The following is an 8653-nucleotide window of genomic DNA, read 5'->3' on the forward strand; positions in this document are numbered from 1 at the left end:
GTATGGTGTGTATGATTATATATATTTATATATATAAATAGATCTCAATTAATTACTTTCTTTCTCATTTGTTCCTGGATTTCTTTGGATCTCGGCATGATGTGTAGCTTTTGAGGATCTTTTGCTCTACTTCACTTTGTCAGTCAAGTCTTATTTAAGTGATTTCTTGATTGCGAACAGGTGTGGCAGTAATAAGGCCTGGGTGTGGCTAGAGAAATTGAACTCAGGTGTGATAAACCAGAGTTAAGTTATGTTTTAACGGGGGGCAAACACTTTTTCACACAGAGCCATGTGGGTTTGGATTTTGCTTTCCCTTAATAATAAAAACCTTCCTTTAAAAACTGCATGTTGTGTTTACTTGTGTTATCTTTGACTCATATTTAAATTTGTTTGATGATCTGAAACATTAAAGTGTGACAAACGTGCACAACAATGACAAATCAGGAAGGGGGCCAACACTTTTTCACACAACTATATGTGTATGTGTGTGTGTGTATATATATATGATAAGCACACAGGTTTTAGCAACAGACATACACTGCTTTTATATAGCAGTTTTGCTAAACCAGACAATTTCACTTAAAGGGACACTAAACTCACGAGTTACACCTTAAAAATACATTCAAATACCTTACCTATAAACAAAAATGTATCTTATTTGTGTATCACTCAGCTGTAGATCCTCAAATCATGTCTGAATTTGTCTGACACTGTCCTTCCTTCTGGAGGGCGGCTACTTTTGTTCCCCATGGTCCCTGTGTGTGTTGTAAATAGGGATGCACCGATACCGGTTTTTCTGTATCGAGTACGATTACCGATAGTTATATTTTGGTACTCGCCGATACTGAATACCAATACTTCTGGTAGCCTGGAGCCAGCTTCCTGGCCAATCAGGAAGCTTCTTGATTGCCCGGGAAACCGGCTCCATGCTGTTTAGCTGCCTCAATGCGGATTGTCCGGCTTTCTTGGCCTTACCCCCAGCCCGGGTTCCTTATTGGCTGGGAGGCCGGCTCCATGTTTCCTCGCAGAACTGCCGCTCAGAAGAAAAACTTCCACTGACCGGAAGTGCTGGTATCGGAGCATTTGGGCCAATACCAGTACTCTCCCAAATACTCAGTATCTGTATCGGTGCATCCCTAGTTGTAAAGTAGCCACTGCTCCAAGCTCACTCCTGTGATTGGCTACAATATCAGTACAAAATAAACTAAACGTGAGATTACAGTCCATCACGGGAACAAACTGGGAGCCATGGCTACTTTACAGCAGACACGGGGGGATTTATCAAAACTGGAGCAGACAGACCAATCAGCTTCTCTCTTCAGTTTGTTCAGTTAAGATTTGAAAATGAAACCGAGAAACTGATTGGTTGCCATGGGCAACTGCTCCAGATTCTGTCCCCTCCAGTTCTCTAGTTTTCATAAACTCCCCTCACAGTGTTTGTGATTTATATATGTACATCTGTGTACCCGCAGTTGCTCGTTCAATGTGCAGCCTCTGCTTCCTATTTAGCAGTAATCCATAAGGTTGTGCCTTGCTAATCTTTGTTTTAGATAGAGGGTTTATCATTTCTAATGTGGTTTGTTCCCTAAGCTCCTAGTAGTCAGATATGTAATCATTGCCAATGAACATATTTAATTGATCTTTGTGCAGTAAACTGAAAGTTAAGATATGATCACTTTGGGTTTCTGCACTTTACAGCTTTTTGTTCTATGTTCTTAATCTAGGTTCAGCTGTATCTCCACTATGGAACATAAGTGAATATTTTAACTCTACAACTCTTCACCTTCAGCTTAAAAAAATCCAAGAGTGTTCTCTACAAATATTAGTTAGAAATTAAAATTTGATCCAAACTCATTACCTGTTTTCTGTCTGCGGAGAGATAATGTAGTTCTGAAATGAACAGATTTTCAAGTCTTCATCATTATTTTTAACTGTTTAATGAGCACACATGTTGCAGTGCCCCAAATCTCCATCTTCTAAAAGACTGATTAATTTGCTTTGTAGCACAAAAGCTTCACTCTTTTCCTCATGTTTCTGCCACACACTTGATTAATGATAGGGACAGATTTTCAGGTTCATCCTCCCTGCATTCTCCCACGTCTGCTTGTCACTGTTTATAATGCAATCTTTCCTGCAAAATGATAATGTTCTGCAATAGTAACTTGGCAATGCCTTTGGCGTTCTTGGGTCATCAGACAGATGGGAGTAGATGGACGTGTCATCTTCAAGAATGTCCACCTGCAATCCATCATAACATCACTGGTATATGAGAATATAACATGTTGGCCTCCATTAAAATTAGATTACCATAATGTTGTGAATACCATGTGTCTGCCAGTTTTGCATATTTGTAATTACTGCAAATGGCATGTTTGCTCTGGATGAATAGAAAAATATCCTTTTAATGACTTTGTGCTGAAGAGGAAAATGTCATTACTTTTTTCTGGCAGCTTTTACTGGAAAACCTATATGGAGTGTATTCACAATGAAAAATACATGACTCTAGTTCTTCAATATATGAAGCTAGAGCTGTTCTTGGACTTCAGTTTTATGAATTGATGATTCTATACTGTATATATATTCATGTATATATTCAGGAAGAATACCTATGGTTTAGCATACATAAAAGGCTTTATTCATCCTCTCATAATACTAGTTTCCACTATTCATCATGTTTTGTTGGCTCTGCCTGAGAAGACAAGAATACATCCACAGGGAAGACATGTTAAAGTGACCCTCCCTGTCATGTAAATGTGTGTAAAGCAAGCATTTGCCTGTAAAGAAGCGAGGGAATACTTGTTGGACTGTTCCCACTTTCAGCACCACTGAACTCTTTTTTTGTGAGAAATGGTCCCTAGAAGTGTGCTTAAAAACCGTCAACTTCCTGGAGTGATATTCGCCTAGGTCTCCAAAGCGCTTTCTGGTTCCTCTTGTTGACCTCCACAGCACTTCTGTCTCCTTCTGGTTGTGGAGGGCAGCGGGAGTAATCAGTGACCACTGTGGGGGAACCAGGACACCAAATGTTGATTTCCCAGCGAACTTTAGGGAACGAGTTCAGTGGCTCAGGCAGCAGGAAAGATGGGTATTCCCTCTCTTCTTTACAGGTACGTATTATATACATGTACATTTAAATACACTGCATGGACAAAAGTTTTTGGACAACTGGCAATCACAACTACAGTATACAGTATGAGGTGGTTGGACATCTCAATCAAAAACCATGCACACTAATATGGAGTTGGTCCACTTTTGTGGCCAGAACAGCCACTGTTTAGCAAGATTTTGGAGTGTATCTGTGATAATTTGTGCCTTTTGAGCCAAAAGATCATTAGGTCAGGTACCAATTTTGGATGGCAATGCCAAAACCATGCCAAACCATGTGTATACAGTATGGACCTGGTAATGTGCACTTGGGGACAGTCAGTCCTCCTTAACACCCACTGAGCATGTACATTTTTTCACTTTATTATTGTTTGGAAGGCTCTGCATGGGAATATGCTAAGACCTGCCAACCACTGCAATACTCAGAAACTCCAGCTTACACCCATTTTTATCTATTAGTGTCTTATGTATTTGTTCCTATCCTATTCTACATATTATTAAGAGAGTGTAACTTCATGTTTCACTGCTACAGGATTCTGCCACAAACACTGAATTTCACTGAATAGCGCATGCTTTACCAATAAGATCCTACCAGATACACAACACTTTCCAGTGTCCGTTCTATCAGAAGTAGAAAGTTGCAAAAAAAGAAGTCCAATATTTCTAGCGCACTCCCAGTGAAGGAGGTGTGTAGGGGCTGGTGTGCGGCTCCTAATGATATTAGACCGAGGTGTCTAATATGTGTGATAATGAACAAAAGAGGAGCCACACAGCCTAGTGAAATGGTGTGTGCAGTGGTACAGATGAATTGAAAAATTGAGTGATTAATGGTGTTAGACACTCACATGTGGTGGGATAGGGTGCGCTCAGTGGTGTTGGTCTCCTGGTTTGGTTGTGAGGTCTGGACGTTGCGGTGGAGGGATTCTGAATAGGCAGATGAATTGTGTGAGTCCTCAGAGGAAATGGAGTATGATGACCGACATGGAAAACAAAATTGCGAAAAAATTGTCAGACTTTCTCCAAGCTCCACTTGGCTTGGCAAAGAAGGTTCACCTTTGAAACGCATTGCCATTCCTCAGGCACCGATCCCGTGGGGCCATGCCATATTGTAATCTCCGCCATTAACATGTGCATCTCTCCCTTCCTGCACACACTGCTGATCCACACCATTCAGCTGCCGCTCATCCCCCCCCCCGCATCCACACCACATGCGAGTGTTTACCACCATTAAAAAATCAACTTTTCAATTCATCTGTACCACTGCACACACCATTTCGCTAGGTTTTGGCGCTCCTTCTCTTTTTTGTCCTCTTTTGTTCATTATCCATTCTATCAGAGCATTAGCTATTCCTGTACGCATAGCTCACTGGATAGCTTTCATACCAACAGTAAGTGCATTAATCTCTTAGTGCCCTTTCCCCAGAATATGTGTATTATATGCCTTTAGTGAATACTTTCCAGATTACTGTATATACCTTAACATTTAGAGATCAGTCCTCAGAGTATATGCATTAACCCATTTGAGACATATGATGTCCTTCTTCTTTCTGTACAAGCCCAACCCAGTTAGATAAGTAATTCACTGCGATATGTAACGTGTGGTGCAATTGTCGTTTTCACACGTAGGGCTTTAAAAAAAGTGTTTATTTTTGATGTGTCGTTTTAATTTTTCAATTTTTTCTTTTTTTCCCCACTTAACTTTATTTCTATCACATCGGGGGGCTAACAAGCCCCTGATGTGATAGTACAGAGGAAGTGGCATGTCCTGTTAATGGAGACATCAGAGGTCTATTAGACCCCCTAATGTTACCAATGAACCCCACTGAAGCTAGTGAAGTGGAGCACAGGATAGCCGGGGGTGGCACAGTGATTGGGTGGCACTTCCTGTCTCCATACACCCAATCTCTCACAAGACCCACTGGTAATATGAAACACAACCCATGGGCTTCAAAGGGTGTCAACCAGAGCTGCTGTGTCCTTTGTGGTGCACAAAACTTCCACAGAGGCTGTTTCATCAGGATGAGAAAGTAATTGCAGAATTCACCCCTTTGCACACTAAAACCAGGAACTGTGGCTAACAGTGTAATGTAACTTGTGGTGTTACTCTGTGTGAATGCAGTGTTGTCTTAGTGAGTAGAATTGATATACTGTGTTCACTATTAAATTAGGTTATAATGTGTGCTGTTTATACCATTCTTCAGAAGAACTAGTAAGTAGTATTGAAAGGTATATTAAATGAGTGTCTTATGCTATCATGTGATCATGTAACACACATCATCTGGTTTGCAGTCATACTGTTCACCTTTAGGCAAAGCTAGTATTAGTTTAGATAGTCTGCTAAATGTAAGTGACTCTTGAGGGGGTGTTGTGATCCAGTGATGTGCTGGCTCCACTTGACTCTTCCCATAGGCCAGTGCAGAGCAACAAAAAAAGAATGGTCGGAAGCGGAGGATGGCTGTCCAAGGAAACTGAACTAAAGAGAACCTGACCATCCCTTATTTCTGAACTGTGACCGCTGACTTCTTTCAGACAACTAATTTTAAATTTCTGGTAAAGTATAAATTTCTATATTTCTGTCGGCAATTGATTAGCCACATATATATTAGTTCTTGTAGGATCTAGATTGATTTGAGATAATTTTTAACTGCAGTACAAATTATGTCTTTCAATCTTGGGAGATAAATATATACATTTGTTATATACATTTGTATAATCTCCAGGAAACTGATTTCAGTTTCTAGTCAATTGGCTAGTCTGATATATATATTTAATCAAATTGGTGGAAATTTGTCTTTACTTTGAATATAGTCTTGGCGTATAGCCAACCCTGTGCATGATGGGACAAATCTTGCCCATGCGCTGTTAAACGCTTGAGTTTGTGAACGTCTGTTGGCTGGGAGAAGTCACATGTCAATTCTGAACCTTTTGCTTTCCTATTCTGTGAGCTACTGATAAGATATCCATTGCATTAAAAAAATTATAAATTTAGATTTTGAATATCCTGTGGTTACATTTTTACACATTACCTGTGTTATCAAATTGATTGAAATTATTTGATCCTTATTCTTTGTTTGTCACCAATTATATATTATTATTATTCTGCACTGATTTTTAATAAATAAATATATATATATTTTGTATACGACTGTGTTCATCTTGTCTTCAAGTTAGCGCAAATAAAAGAACTCGTGTTAATTTTGATTTGTGGAATTAAGTTGGGAATCTCCTTAATTACAGATCCTTGCTTGTTTTCACAAATAGAAACACTGTTTATCAGAGCAGTATAAACATTCTGACAGTATCACTATAAAATGGTGGTCATTCTTACACTTCCAGTGCCATCATAGCTAAGAGTGTGTTCTGCAGGCAGAACTCTCCAGTGACATCAGAACCACTTGCTCCACCCATAGGTTAGGTTCATATTGGCGTTAAAAAGAAACCCATGTTAAAAAACACTTGCATATAACAAAAACATCCCGAACCTGGCAAACAGTGCTGGCGAATTGAAAAACAGTGCAAAGCAGAGCAAGGCAAGCACATTTTGAACTGCATATGTGTACAGTTAATGTTACAGAACAGGCATTTGCAAGTGTTTGGACAGTTTTAATAAAACAAAGCAAATGCCCGTTCTTTATGCCTGTGTAAATGAAGTCAACCTGGTTGTGTCATGCCTATTTAATGTTTTGCAGAGTAATTCCCCTCCCATTGTTATCTGACAATATCAGATTATCAGCTCTAGTCTCTGCAGAACCCCTCCTCCTAGACTGCATATTTTGAAATAAAAAGCAGGACAGCTAGAAAATATGGCCTGATTTTAGAAGATAATTTTATGCTATTTTCACAATTTTTTTTTTTTTTTTTACAAGTGAAGGTTTAATTTATTTAAATTATTGGTGACATAGCGTACCTCCCCAACAACCCTGAATTCCACAGGGCTGTCCTGGAATTTCAATGCAATCATGACACCAAATATTTGCCTTTTTTCTGCTGCCCCCTACTGAGCATTTAGCTCCTCCCCTCAAGTATCCTTGACGTGTGCAATCCCCTGCCAAACACATTTGTGTGATCTCGCATTAAGAGTCGGAGCCCAGATTCACAAGGTTCCTTTTATCCTTCAGCCAGGGAAGATTCTGAGAAACCTCCGGGCGGAACCACCACTGTAGTTTCCAGTGATGCTAGTCTGCGTCTCCACAGGTCTCCAACAAGAAATTTTGCAGCCCTCTGGGGTGAATCTGAGCCCACTTTCTCCGCGATTCATTGTCATAAGGACTTAAACCTTAATTTTTTTTAAGGACACTCTTGACAGTTGTCTAACATGCACTAACATTCAAAGTATCTATTCTTCTGGTAGGAACATTTACTGTAGTACTGAATCTATTCTGTACCCCAGTAATACATTGTACTGAGAAGGGGTCAGGGTTGATTTGTCTCAGTTCAACACTCCCAACAACACCCAATTTCTGGAACATTTCCATGGTAAGATGTAGATCCGAGACAAGTGTTCTCCTGTTTGGGCAAAGACTAGAAAGTTATCAAGGTACAATATAAATCTTTGGTAAGTAGAGATACGCCATCACTTTTGTGAGGATCTATGTTAAAATGCGGGGAGCTGTCTGGAGACCCTAAGGGACAAGCTCTGAATTGACAGTGCTTCAGACTCAATTTGGTGTTTATGCCAAATCTAAGATACTTCTGGTGAGAATGATTAATAGGTAAGCATCCTTTAGATCTAAAGAAGCCACAAAGGCTTCCTGGCAAAGGAGATATCTGTTGGTTTAAAAAACAGGTTTAATACAGTAAAAAGTAAACACAAATAATTTATTATAGAGTGCACCAATTTTGCCATGTGCAAAAACTATTTCTGGCATAATAGATTTCTACAGATAGATTTCAGGAAAAAGGATATAGAGACAGAGAATTGGAGAAAATAAAAACAGAACCCGCCAAAATGGACAGAGGGGGATTGCTGAAACCTGCGTCAAAAAAAGGAGGGGGAATTTCCCCTATCCTTTATTACTAATTACTCCGTCCAACACAGAAAAATTGAATCTATTTTTAGGAAATATTGGTATATTTTAAAGAAAGACCAAACATTAGGCCCCCTACTCCCAGACAAGCCAAAAATTATTTATAGGAAAGCACCTACGCTCAGAAATAGATTGGTAAGAAATGCTTTTAATCCGCCCCAAACGAAACGTTTCCTTTTTTGAAGGAAAGGGTTTCTTTCCCTGCGGGAGATGTGTCTGTTGCAGAACTACTGGAATAAGGAAAAAGAAAATTGATGTTTTTAGATCTAATACTACTGGCAAAGAATACAAAATAGAAAAATTTATTTCCTGCTCCAGCAGATATATTACATACCTGTTGGAATGCCCATGCGGCCTCCAATACATTGGAAGGACAAAACGGGAATTAAAGAAAAGATTAGAAGAGCATGTGAACAATATAAAGAGGGGTTATCACAAACACAGCCTGTCTAATCACTTTAAATTGGTTCATAATAAAGATCCCAGTGGACTAAAAGTAATAGGGATAGATAAGGTCGAAAGCC

This window comes from Nanorana parkeri, unplaced genomic scaffold, assembly GCF_000935625.1.
Source record: "Nanorana parkeri isolate BGI_ZX_2015 unplaced genomic scaffold, ASM93562v1 scaffold152, whole genome shotgun sequence".
Lineage (NCBI taxonomy): Eukaryota > Metazoa > Chordata > Amphibia > Anura > Dicroglossidae > Nanorana > Nanorana parkeri.